Genomic DNA, 12,874 nt, shown 5'->3' on the forward strand with positions numbered 1-12,874 from the left:
GCTGGAACACAGCCGTGTGGCCCGTGCATCCTCTGCTACCTCCCGGGTATATTAGCAGGAAGCTGAATCAGAAATGTGGAGTAGCCAGAACTTGAACCAAACACATCCATAGCCGTATGGATGCAGGCATGCCAAGCAGTGCTTAACTTGCTGTGCCACGAGACCCACCCCAGCAGTTCCCCCGAGTCCTGCAAAGAACTGCATTTCTGTTTCACTTGGCATTTTGATCACTGTTAGCATCTTTATGAAGATGGCTCTGTTTGTGACGTGTTCAGATATGATGGAATCAAACAACTGCTGCTGAACATGCAAAAGATGGCGGGAGTAGAATGTGAGAAGAGCTAACTTGGAAAGTGTGCGGGGTGGCCTGGGCTTGGCGGGGAGCTTCCTGGACCCATTGTTACCTCTACCAGAGACAGCCTGAATCAGTTCTGTGACCACTGACAGCTAGAGGAAGAACTGGGAGGTAGCATTAGCCTAAACTGAATTTAGGAAGTGGTCACTTTGTCAACTAATGATTCTAGTAACATTGAGCAGGAGTTTCTCATGCTCTAGGTGCTGTTTTAACTACTTTACATGTTTAATTCTACTCATCCTCTTGAGTAGGTATTATTTTTTTTGAAGATTATTTATTTTTATTGGAATGTCAGATATACAGAGAGGAGGAGAAGCAGAAAGGAAGATCTGTCCACCTGATTCACTCCCCAAGTGGCTGCAACGGCTGGAGCTGCACCTATCCGAAGCCAGGAGCCAGGATCTTCCAGGTCTCCTGTGTGGGTACAGGGTCCCAAGACTTTGGGCCGTCTGTGACTGCTTTCCCAGGCCATAAGAAGGGAGCTGGATGGGAAGCCGGGCTTCCAGGATTAGAACCAGAACCCATATGGGATCCTGCTGCGTGCAAGGTGAAGCTACCACACTGGGCCAGAGTAGGTATTCTTGATAACCATGTTTTATAAGCTGTTACAAGACTGACCCAATGAAATCAAGTCCCTTTCCCGAGATTGTCCAGCAAGCAGTGCCAGAACACCTGCAGGCAGCCTGGCTCCAGGCTGGTACCTTTAATCACTGCCCTGCCCCTCAGTAACCATCACTCTAGAGGAACAGAACTCATCATCAGTGTTTGGTGACAACTTTCTGGAAAAACCTGCCTGTGCTCAGTCATTTTGTTTCTGTAATTGTGGGTGTCAAGGAGTATAGAGTCAGATTGTTTCACTTACCAGTTTATGATCTGGATGAAAACCAAGAAGGTACATGTTAAGCCTTTCTAACAAAACTTAACAGTATTAACCCCCAAAACTAGCCTGTAGACAAGACCCCCACTTAACTGTCGCTTCAAAATCTTTTTCTAAGGAGGCTGCAGAACCTGGATCTGCCTGGATTTTCCTTTGGCAAAGTCAGTGTTTTCAGAATTGAGAGTCTTTGCGAGTTTGTCACATTCAAAGACCACATTTGCCTAGAGGAGATCACTCCCTTAGTTATTCTGCTTGGGACAAAAGATGTGATTTTTGTTCTTTTTCATTATTTGAATATCAGAGTGTGTGTGTGTGTGTGTGTGTGTTTAAAATCTTGTTAGCCGCCCCTGGCAATGGGCAAGGCGACATCTCGCTTGTGATGTTGCTCTTACATCAGCCAGGGGCAGAGCAGAGGCAGCCCTTTGTTCATCCTAGCTTGATGCCTGTTGGTGGCCAGAGCTGTTTCATCCTAGAGCACAGAAGAATCTGCATGTCGGGTCTATGGCAGGGGTGCCAGGGCTTGCAGTGGGGGGTAAGGGTTTAATGGCCCATGTTTATGTCATGTGGTTCTTTGAACTGTGTTTAATGGAGTGATTAAAAGGGTCACAGTTTTCAACTGAGGGCTGCTTGGAAAGGATGGAAAACACGGGTGTGGCTAACATTGGCACACCTGTCTAACAATTAAAAAAAAGATCTTGTGAGAAAAATATATGATTTTTATTTTCCCTTCGAAGTGTATTGTTTATTATTGAAAATTCCCAATTCAGCCATTTTTCACAACCATTTTGTTACTGTAGAGAGGGCCTTGTCTTGAGAAGGCAGGCTTAAAGTGCCCTCTACTGGCCACACTGGAATGTCTGCTAAAACCTACAAAAAACTTTAAAGTTGAAGTGAAGAAATTATGATGTTGGAAGCTTTTTCTACAAAGATGTTTGTTGCAATGTAGTTTATAAAAACAAAATATTTTGTACGAGTGCTATGACGTAGCATGCTAAACCTCCACTTGCAGCGCCAGCGTCCCCCATGAGCGCTGGTTTGTGTCCTGGCTGGTGCACTTCCCATCCAGCTCCCTGCTTATGGCCTCGGAAAGCAGTAGAAGATGGTCCGAGTCCTTGTGCCCATGTACCCGCGTGGGAGAAATGGAAGAAGCTCCTGGTTTTGGATTGACTGAGCTCTGGCTGTTGAAGTCTTTCGGGGAGTGAACCAGGGCTTAGAAGATCCCTCTCTCTGACTCTCCTCTCTGGGACTCTTTCAAATAAATTAAAATAAAATAAATGAAACAAAAAGCAAAAATAAGAAAGAATTTAACTGTAGAAAGGGGTGATTAAATGGATTAGGGCACAAGCCCATAATGAAATACTAAATAGCCAAAGAATATTCTAGAAAAACAATCACAGAAAAATGTTCGCATACATTAAATGAAAATTTGAAGCCACAAAGCTTTTTTTTTTTTTAAATGCAAAAGCAAGCAGAGTTTATTGTGCCAGCATGCTGGTTTTTATTTACAATAACCCAGCAGTTTATAGCATCCAACAAGATTTTATAGAACTTTATACACTTTAAGGCAGAGGCAAGTAATCTACTATTTTATAGTCGAACAAGCCACGTACTTGCCATTGAACTCTATCGAGCCAGTTAGACCCCTGGTTGTAGGAGCGTGCAAAACTTAGGAACAATTGCCTCAGAGCAAAAGAACTAAATATTCAGACATAACCAAAACTGAGAGGATAGATCTTAACGTACGAAAATACAGCAAGGTTTCCTATTAATTGTACTACGACTCTGAGGATACAGGTCGTGCGTGGGAAGCCGGCACACAGTGACTCTAGTGAATTTAATAGATTAGCACTCTTATCTGTGACGTCAGTGATCCCCTGAAGCTCTTGGCACGTGCTTAGGCTGTGGAAGCCTCTTGAGTCCACAACAACCCCACGAGGCATCAGACAAGGCCACACAGGAAGTGGAAGTTTCCTCCTCCATCAAGAGAAGAGCACAACCATATCTGAGGGCTGCTTCTTTGCACTGGGGTCCTTCACGGAGGGACACTCTTCGCTTGTTCTCTCGCTGGCTCTCCTGTCAAACCAGAATGCCTTTTGGGCTGATCCTGAGGTCACTGAGTGCTACTCAAGATTGCCAATCTATGAGTCTGCTGTAAGAGCTGCTTCCCATGTGGGAGCATTGTAACATTCTGAGTCATCATTAAACACTTACATACATATACCCATAGATTTTCCATCGAGCTCATGGGGATTTGGGCTCCCATGGCCGGTGTTGAAACTGTACCCTAGCAGTAAGTCCATTTGAATACATGCAGAAATAGCTCAACAGACTTTGTAGGTGCTGAGAAGACAAACAGACAGACTCTCCAAGAGTCTAATTATACATCTGTCCATTATTTTAAAATGGATTTAGCCTACCAGTTCTCATCTATCAGCATTTTCATCTATAAGCCAATTAAGATAGACTACATAGCTTGCCACATGAACATGTACATGTGTATCAGGCACAACATATTGTAAAACAAAATAGCTTTTGTAACCATTTCTTGAAAATTCTCTTAAGTCTTTTAAAGTTACCAGTTGTCAAAGTGAGGACTTTAGCTACTAGGCTACTGCATCGGGCCCTTTAATCACTAGCGATCACACCAGGCCCTCTAACCACTAAGCTATTGTGCCAGGACCTTTAACTGCTAAGCTATCGCACCAGGCCCTTCCCCTGTAAGTTTTTATATCAACCATTCCCGGATCCTTCCTGGTAGGATTGTAACTAATTCTGGCTCCCCACTGGTAAGGCTTCCCAAACTGGTTTCTGCAACCAATTTTTTTTCTACACAATTATCTTTACCAACCAAAATATGTAACCTTCGACACATATTCTTATGAATTTGAGACTCCCTAGGATCCATCTGGCCAAAAATTCAGAAGAGTCAAGTTGATTCAGGTAGTAACAGGTCAAAAATGTTTTATCACTTACAAAATGACCACACAAATAAATACATATCAGAAAACACCCTTGAAAAATGCAGCTCTTTTTAAACCATGAGAACTTAACAAAGACAATATATAGAACCCAAGGGTTAACTAACTAGAAGGCAAAATGTATATTTCCTCAGTCAGTCACGAAAAGGAAAATATAACCTTAAACATAGGAATTAATGCATAAAATCATCTCATAACTTTTAAGTTTAACAAATTCAAAAGTTGGCACTAAGGCAGTTTACAGAAGTTGGATAGATAATTGACAAAGTCACCAATTAAACAGACTATCTAAAGTTCAATGTTTCAATTTTTTTTTTTTAAGATTTTATTATTATTGGAAAGCCGGATATACAGAGAGGAGGAGAGACAGAAAGGAAGATCTTCCGTCCGATGATTCACTCCCCAAGTGAGCCGCAACGGGCTGGTGCGCGCCGATCCAAAGCCAGGAACCTGGAACCTCTTCAGGATCTCCCACACAGGTGCAGGGTCCCAATGCATGGGGCCGTCCTCGACTGCTTTCCCAGGCCACAAGCAGGGAGCTGGATGGGAAGTGGAGCTGCCGGGATTAGAACCGGCACCCATATGGGATCCCGGGGCATTCAAGGCAAGGACTTTAAGCCTCTAGGCCACGCTGCCGGGCCCGCAATGTTTCAATTTTTTTAACAGCTTTCAAAATAAGAGATTTTTCTTATTCTCAGATATTTAGTAGCATCCCTATGTGTGCACACTTCAAAAACTTCTTGCAAACGTATCAATTCTAATGTCAGCATACATTAGCTATTAATGTTAAAAACTTAAACAATGTTGCAATAGTATCTAAAAAATGATAGCCAATTATATATAAAACTTAGAAGATTCATTCTTCAAATTTTCTGACTTCCTCACCTCTTTCTTAACATGCTTAAACCTTCAGTATTTTGTCCCATTCTATGATAGCCATTCTCCTGTTGGACCAAAAAATTCTACAAGCAATGTTCTTCCTTAATAATTCTCCTTCTGTAACCTAAGAACACACTTTCAGGCTTATAACCATTTTCCATCTGCTAATTTTCTTGATTTACATTATGAAAACAATCATGTAAGACTCCAAAACATTTTCTAAATAAAAGCAGGTGAAATTTTAGACACAATTGCTTTAGGCAGTCTTCAATTATTTTTCATAAATAGCCTGTCCATGAAAACATTTTAAAACGCAAACCCACCTCAGAACCAGAAGTGGTTACCTCCTTCCAGCTGATTTGGGAACTTCCCCCTTCTCAAATGAAGGCAGATAAGAATCAGTGGTAGGGACAAAAAGTCCGAAATTCAAAGGCCAGGCTCCAAGCATGCCTCTCCCTTTTCCAGGGCTCCTAGGCCTGGAGCATCTTCTTATCTTCTGTCTTAATGAAGTCAAGGGTATGGAAGAACTTCAATTTGGCTGTTGTCTTAGGAGGCTGCCTAAGAATTTACTGAACCTAGTGAGCAGGGTTCAATTCTATCGTTTTAAAGGTTAAATACTTAGAAGATGTACAATTTTGCCACACATCCTTGAAGAATTCGTTGTCTTCCTATAAGGCAAAATCTCACAAACAATACTTTTTTTTTTTTTTTTTTTTTTTTGGTTGATGCTCTTTTAATCAGAAACAAGTACTATATTTGGCCAGTGAAATGTCCTGTACCCTTACAGGTGGGGAATTTTATGTTACATCAAACATGTGTGATTTGGTGATTTTTATGCCCATAGCTATGTGATTTCATATTCAGTCTTTCTGCATTGCGTTGTCATGTCCGCTGCTGAATGGTTCTCACCTACATTTCAGAACAATGTTGTATTTCTTTTTTTTTTTTAATCCATTTTATTGTATTGTTGTTGACAATCTTTACATAGTTAACTATAGTTGAAGGAAAAACAAGAAAAAGAAAAAAAAAAGGTTCAGGGGGATAGGGAGGTGGGCAATGCTATTATGTCCATATTGTTTCCATCATGTATCTGAGGTAAAGGGGGATATTGAGGGAGAAGCCCCACCTGGTTTCCCGCCCACCCCAAGTCCTGGATGTGGGGCATGCTCTGAGATATGTGCTCAAGTGGAGTTAATAGTTCTCCAGTTATGAGTCACTGCCAGTTTCGCTCGATGAGGTGGTCCACTGATTGATATGGTCCATCATGAAGTCTCCATTTGTCCCATATTTCGCTGCCAACATGTAGCTGAGATGAATGATTGTCCTGTTCTGTCTTCTGTCTTTTCTTGGTTAGAAATCTGAGTCCAGCAGTTCAAGTGGGGAGATCTCCAAAGATACTTTGAGGTATTCCCAGATTAGTTTCTTGTATGTTCTAGCAAGCACAGGGCCCGGCACAGTCCATCACCCTGATCAGCTGGTGGTTGCAATTGCTGTGTTGTTTCTGTTTTCAGTCCCGAGTTGCACTGGAACCAATGGGTGTTGCAGTCCAGTCTGGTTCGGCCCTTACATCAACCAGTGGGAGCTGCAGCCTAGTTGGGGCGACCCACAATAACCCCCACCAGACCGCCCCCTACCCTGGTTTGCCAGTATGTGTAGCAGAAGACCAATCTGTCCCCCATCCCATTTGGCTCTGGTACTTGTCAATGGGTATTAAAGCTTAGTTTTATCTAACCAACTCAACCATCCAGCCCTCACAGATATTGTTGAGTACCTCTCTATCTAGCCATCCCAGCCCCCGTCCTAGTTTTCATGCCCTCCCACGGGAATAGTGACCCAAGAAGGGGGAACCCACTTTTTCCCTCCCAGGTCTCTCTGTCCCGGTTTATGCACTCTTTAGGTGGTCCTGTGATTTGACTCGACAGAATTAGTCCCCAGTGCCAGCTTCTGCCAGCTGATGCTGTGGCCCTGATTTAGTCCACATGCAGCGCACAGGTGTTGTAGCCTTGCTTAGTCGTGTCTGTCTCTATCCCAGCCCACGCTCTCCAGTGGGAGTGGCTGTCCAGCGAGGGGACCAGCCCCTTAATCCCCCCGCCAGCTCTGCCCCTCCCTTCCTGGATCTCATGTGTGCTGGATGGGTGCTGCATTCATATCCAGTACAGGCAACCACGCCCTGGCGTTCCATAATGTGTACTGGTTTTGTCGCAACCAAACCCGGCCCATTCCACACTCTGTTCTGGTGATCAGATTTGCCAGAGGATGACATGAACTGATTCAGCCTGGTCTGCTCCTGACCCATGCCGAATGCATGCCAGTGGGAAACTTTCCATGGCCTATTCTGGGCTGTTTCCAATCATGCTTCTCGCGCTTACCTGCAGGGACTGTGTCCTGCCAGAGGAGTTGCCCAGGCTCCTCCATCAGAACCCCTCCCAATGCCAGATTTTGCGCTTGCCAGGGGGTTCTTGAGCCAACCCTACTCAGTTCACCTCCTGTCCTAGCAGGAACAGTGGCTTTTCCTGGCTGGCTTTCACCCCATTCTGACTCTTGTTGGATGTTTCAGCCCAGCCATGGCTCGTCCATACCCACATACAGCTCACACATGGCTCAGAAGGGGATTGAGACCCAGCCTAGTCAGTCCCACATCTACCCTGGTTCTCCATAACACCAGATGGTGCTGGGATCTGAACCGGCCTGGTGCATCCAATCCCAGCCCACACTAGTGCCTCGGGTGACTGCAACTGTTTCCTAGATAGAACGCAACCCCCATTCCAGCACATACACCCCTTGGTGGGAACCTCATCCCAGCTGTGGCATCCCAGATTGGGACCGTTCCTAGCCGTGAATCACGGACCTGCACGTGGTTGCTCCAAGGACCATTAGGTGCCAGCCTGCTAGACAAGCCAGAGCTTATCTTTTATTTGATAGGTGTTCCAAGCGCAGCATTATTAAGGGATTGGAAGTTCTTCAAAGGAAGAGTTACTGGCATTGGGAATCTTTAGGATTGACTCAGATCCCAGAAACAGTGGGGTCACTCTAGAGCTATCTCAGCAGCGATTCAAACGTCCAATACCCCAGAGCTCCCCGGCCGGGCGGCCAGCAGGCAAAGCCTGGCGCCAAATGGCGCACTGACCGCCCGGGCCCAGCCCGCCATGAGCCATGGGCACATGGCGGACTGGGTTCGGGATCCGAGCTAGACGTCCTCTCCCGCAGCCCTCGGCTCGCCTCTGGCAGCCGGAGGTGTAATCCTGCAGGCCCAAGGTTGCGCCCCCTCCCCAATCCCGTTCACCACCCAGTGAGGGTGGTGGGTGGGCCCCGGACATGCCCAGTCACGGAGGCCTCCCCCCTCGGTGTACTCACCCCAGAAGGAAGCAGGCCCCGCTCCCAGGCATGTCCGGGCCCAGCCCGCCATGAGCCATGGGCACATGGCAGACTGGGTTCGGGATCCGAGCTAGACGTCCTCTCCCGCAGCCCTCGGCTCGCCTCTGGCAGCCGGAGGTGTAATCCTGCAGGCCCAAGGTTGCGCCCCTCCCCAATCCCGTTCACCACCCAATGAGGGTGGTGGGTGGGCCCCGGACATGCCCAGTCACGGAGGCCTCCCCCCTCGGTGTACTCACCCCAGAAGGAAGCAGGCCCCGCTCCCAGGCATGTCCGGGCCCAGCCCGCCATGAGCCATGGGCACATGGCAGACTGGGTTCGGGATCCGAGCTAGACGTCCTCTCCCGCAGCCCTCGGCTCGCCTCTCACAAACAATACTTCTTAATAAATAAGAACACAGATAACTTATAACCTGAATCAATTTTGTCATGAAATAATATTTTGACCAATAAACCTAAACCTCAATTTGCATTCTCTGTAACCATGTAAATATCCATCACTTTAAAAGGACATATGAAGCAACCAACTTTGCATAATTTCATAACATTGTGAGATTATAATCCATATTGTTTCAAATAGCAACTCAATTACCCAAATTTTTGTCTCTATCTTTGAGACGTCCATGGATCCTATAAAATTGCCAAAGTCAGGAGACTTGCTTCAGAATTTTGAGCAATTTAGAGATCCAAATAAGTTGGTTAAATGTGTATTTAACTGAGCATGCCAACAAGTAGACCAGATCTGATGGCAAAGGAGGAAAATCTCTCAGACTAGACAGGGTAAATGAAGTCAAACCTCTCTCCAGCAGGGAGGGGTGCGGGAGTCTGGTCCAGCCAGGTCCTGCTTGATATCCTTTCGGGAGAGAGTTTTCTCTCACACACATCCGGTTTAAGGATAAAAGCAGCATTTACTCAACACAAGGATAGGGCACTCTCTGGCTCCTCATTGGGAGCTCTCAAATCGGCGTCCACTTGGACTGCCGATGACCGATGAACTCAGTGGTGTCCTCCAGGGTTCAGACTCAAGCCACAAAGCTTTTTTTTTTTTTTTTTAAGATTTATTCATTTTATTACAGCCAGATATACACAGAGGAGGAGAGACAGAGAGGAAGATCTTCCGCCCGATGATTCACTCCCCAAGTGAGCTGCAATGGGCCGGTGCGCCGATCCGAAGCCGGGAACCTGGAACCTCTTCCGGGTCTCCCACGCAGGTGCAGTGTCCCAATGCATTGGGCCGTCCTCAACTGCTTTCCCAGGCCACAAGCAGGGAGCTGGATGGGAAGTGGAGCTGCCAGGATTAGAACCGGCACCCATATGGGATCCCGGGGCTTTCAAGGCAAGGACTTTAGTTGCTAGGCCATGCTGCCAGGCCCAAGCCACAAAGCTTTAATGTGAACCTATTTGTGTTGCTTAGAGGACGGGGTTGTTTGACATAATGGTTAAGGTACCACTTGAAACACCACCATTGAGAGCCAAGGTGTGACTCGTGTCTCCTCTTCCAACTTCAGCTAATGTGAATGGATCCAGAGAAGTGGAAGGTGCTGAGTCAAGTGGCTGGGTCCCTGCCGCCCATATGGGAGACTGGCTCCTGGCTTCCCAACTGATCCACTGCCAGCTATGTGGGCATTTGGAGAGTGAATTGATGGAGGGAAGGCATTCATTCTCTCTCTCTCCCTCTGCCTTTCAAATGAAAATAAATTAGCTGATTATATTGTTTTCAAAATAAAAGGTTAGATAGTCAAGTAAATACAATAAATTAACAGACATGAGACAACATGTTCAGACATAACAGTGGTATCTCAGTGGTGTATCATTGGATTTTTTTTTTGTTTTCTTTTTGATTTACTCTGTTTAAACATGCTATGAATAATTGCTTTCATTTGTAAAAGTAAAATGCAATTATGTTGTGAAACTGAGCCCCTAGTCTTGCAGAAAATAAGACAGTCTTTGAGTTCTGAATGGTGTTACGTTAGACCTAAAATTAATTGTAAACTCATTGATACTTTCTGTTGACACATTAGTCAACCCTTGGACAGAAAATTAGAAATATTAGCAATCTCAAGACTCCGCTGTTGTTTGGTGGTTCACATAAAACTCAGAAAAGAAGCAGGGTGTCAACTGATACGGTCATTAGATGGAACATTTAAAAAGACCACAGTGAGGCCAGCGTTTATTTCTTTCTCGTGTAGAGTTTGGCAAACCGTGGCCGCTGAACCCAATCTGGCCACACCTATTCATTTGCCTTGTCTGTGGTCACCTTCCCACCACAACAGCAGATGAGTAGTCAGGACAGAAACTCTCTGTCCTGCGCAATGAAAGCATTGAGTGATCCTTTACAGAAGTTTACAGACCCCTGCTCCTGACAGAATCATGTCGTCTTAGGATGTGGGAATGTCCCGAGGGCTACATCCCTACTGCCAAGGAGACCACGGGGAAATGGAGTGCCTTCGGAGACCAAGAACTCTGAGGTCACCCACCCCCATTTGGATCTACCACATGGGATGGAAGAAGCCCAAATCCTGCCTTGCAGGTTCCAAGGTCATTGGAACAACAACCAGGATCCCTGAGCGGTCCACAGAAACAGAAGAACAGTAAACTTCCTTCAGGACTAGGGAGAGGAGCTTTCTCTGGTCCTTGTCTGCTTCCAATTTTGGGTCCCCACCCCCTCTCGTAATAACCATCAGGAGCGCTCCAGAAACCCCTCAAAACAAACAAGCAAACAAAACTAGAATAGATAGACAGAGAACAACAAGGAAAGCTTAGAAACAGACAGGAAACGGTCAGCGGGGATGCACTTATAACTCACTGGGTGGGACACAAAGATTAGTTACTCCTCACTGAGGTATGGAAGATTTCTCTGCACACTCCGCCTAAACATGCTCACCTAAACTGTTGACATATATCCTGCTGGAATTATAGAGTTAGACCACCTGAAAAACAGCCAGGTTCAGCGAAAACATGCTTCAATGCTATAAACTGCTAAAGACTAAAATTAAAATAGGCATGAGACAGCTGAATAGCAATCTAAGCCATTTTAAGGTGTATAGAACACGGCTGAATATAAACCAAAAATGAAATGTCTATGAAGAAGTCACAGGTTGTGGTTGAGAACCTGCATTTTCCTATTAACATATTGGTTAATCAATACCATGTCAATTAATGCCACAATGTTATAAATGGTTGGAAAAATTATGTCGGGGCTTTTAATTGATTGGGATGATACTCTGCCGGCTCTACCTTCAGACCAGAGATGGTCTCACCAAGAAACCATTGAACTTACCAGGACAATAAGATGCTGGACTTCATGCTTGGTAAATACCTCCAATGAAAGAATGTCAACTGACTTTGAACTATGGAAATGCAACAAGGTGGAGCAATCCACCGTGGGGGGAGGGTTTTGGGAGGGGCGAGGGGAATCCCAGTGCATAAAAAATGTATCACATATTGCAATGTAATTAATTAAAAAAAATGAAACACAATTTAAAAAAAAGAAAAAAAGAGGATGTGTGAATGTCTGACTGGACCTTGATATCTCTAACCAACCAAAAGAACTCTGGACTTTTGGCTCCAAATGTTGTAATTCCAGAGCTAGAACCACTATCCCCCCCCCAAAAAAAGGCAAATTGTTTTTTCCCTGGTGCCTTTTTACCTCCTCTAAGTCCAACATGGTCTCTAAGTGGATGGGGTTGCCTGGTGGGGAGAAAAGCTGTGGAATGAGGCCCAGCATGATTCTATTTCCAGCTCATTCCCCGTTTGATGGAGTATTTTGAGGCCACAGACATCATAGCTGTGAAGTACTTAACAACTGATGGACCAGTACGAACGCCTCATAAGTGGTGTGGGATGGGAAAGAGAACTAAGGAAATGGCTCCAGTTTACTTTCCTGGCCCACAGGGGAATTGACTCAGATGGGAGTTACCTAGAGACTGAGAAGATGAGAATACGATGTGCAGTGTTAAATAGGATAACAGTGGATGTGCAGCTAAATTCATAAGATGCTATTTTCACGCAGATGGTATATTAGTGTTTTTATTTGACCGGGATGATACTCTGCTGTCTCTGCCCTCAGACCAGAGAGGGTCTACCCAATAAGCAGTTGGACTTGACTGGACTATAAGATGTTGGTCTCTATGCTTGGCATATACTTGCAAAGAGGGAATTTTCAACTGAACTTGAACTTTGGTTATGCAACAAGGTGGAGGACCCCACCATGGGGGGATGGTGGGGGAAGAATCCCAGATTCTATGTAATTACAACACAATGTAATTAATGAATACATTTAATAAAAAAAGATGCTATTTTCATGGGTTTCTAGAGGGGTGGTTATTTTTGCATCTTCGTTTTGTAGTCTCTGTTTTATTTTAATGAAACAATAACAAAACATAAATGAAACACTCATTTAAGTTTCCATGTA

At 45.0% G+C, this 12,874-nt stretch overlaps 1 non-coding gene across 1 annotated transcript; it reads left to right on the forward strand.

The window, feature by feature from the left end:
* The first annotated feature begins 1,574 nt into the window (after window positions 1-1,574).
* Window positions 1,575-1,714, forward strand: LOC118757832 (small nucleolar RNA SNORA48). The gene has a single exon (XR_004995393.2). It is a non-coding gene; the product is annotated as a small nucleolar RNA SNORA48 (small nucleolar RNA).
* The last annotated feature ends 11,160 nt before the right edge of the window (window positions 1,715-12,874 follow it).

This window comes from Ochotona princeps, chromosome 24 (assembly GCF_030435755.1).
Source record: "Ochotona princeps isolate mOchPri1 chromosome 24, mOchPri1.hap1, whole genome shotgun sequence".
Taxonomy (NCBI): domain Eukaryota; kingdom Metazoa; phylum Chordata; class Mammalia; order Lagomorpha; family Ochotonidae; genus Ochotona; species Ochotona princeps.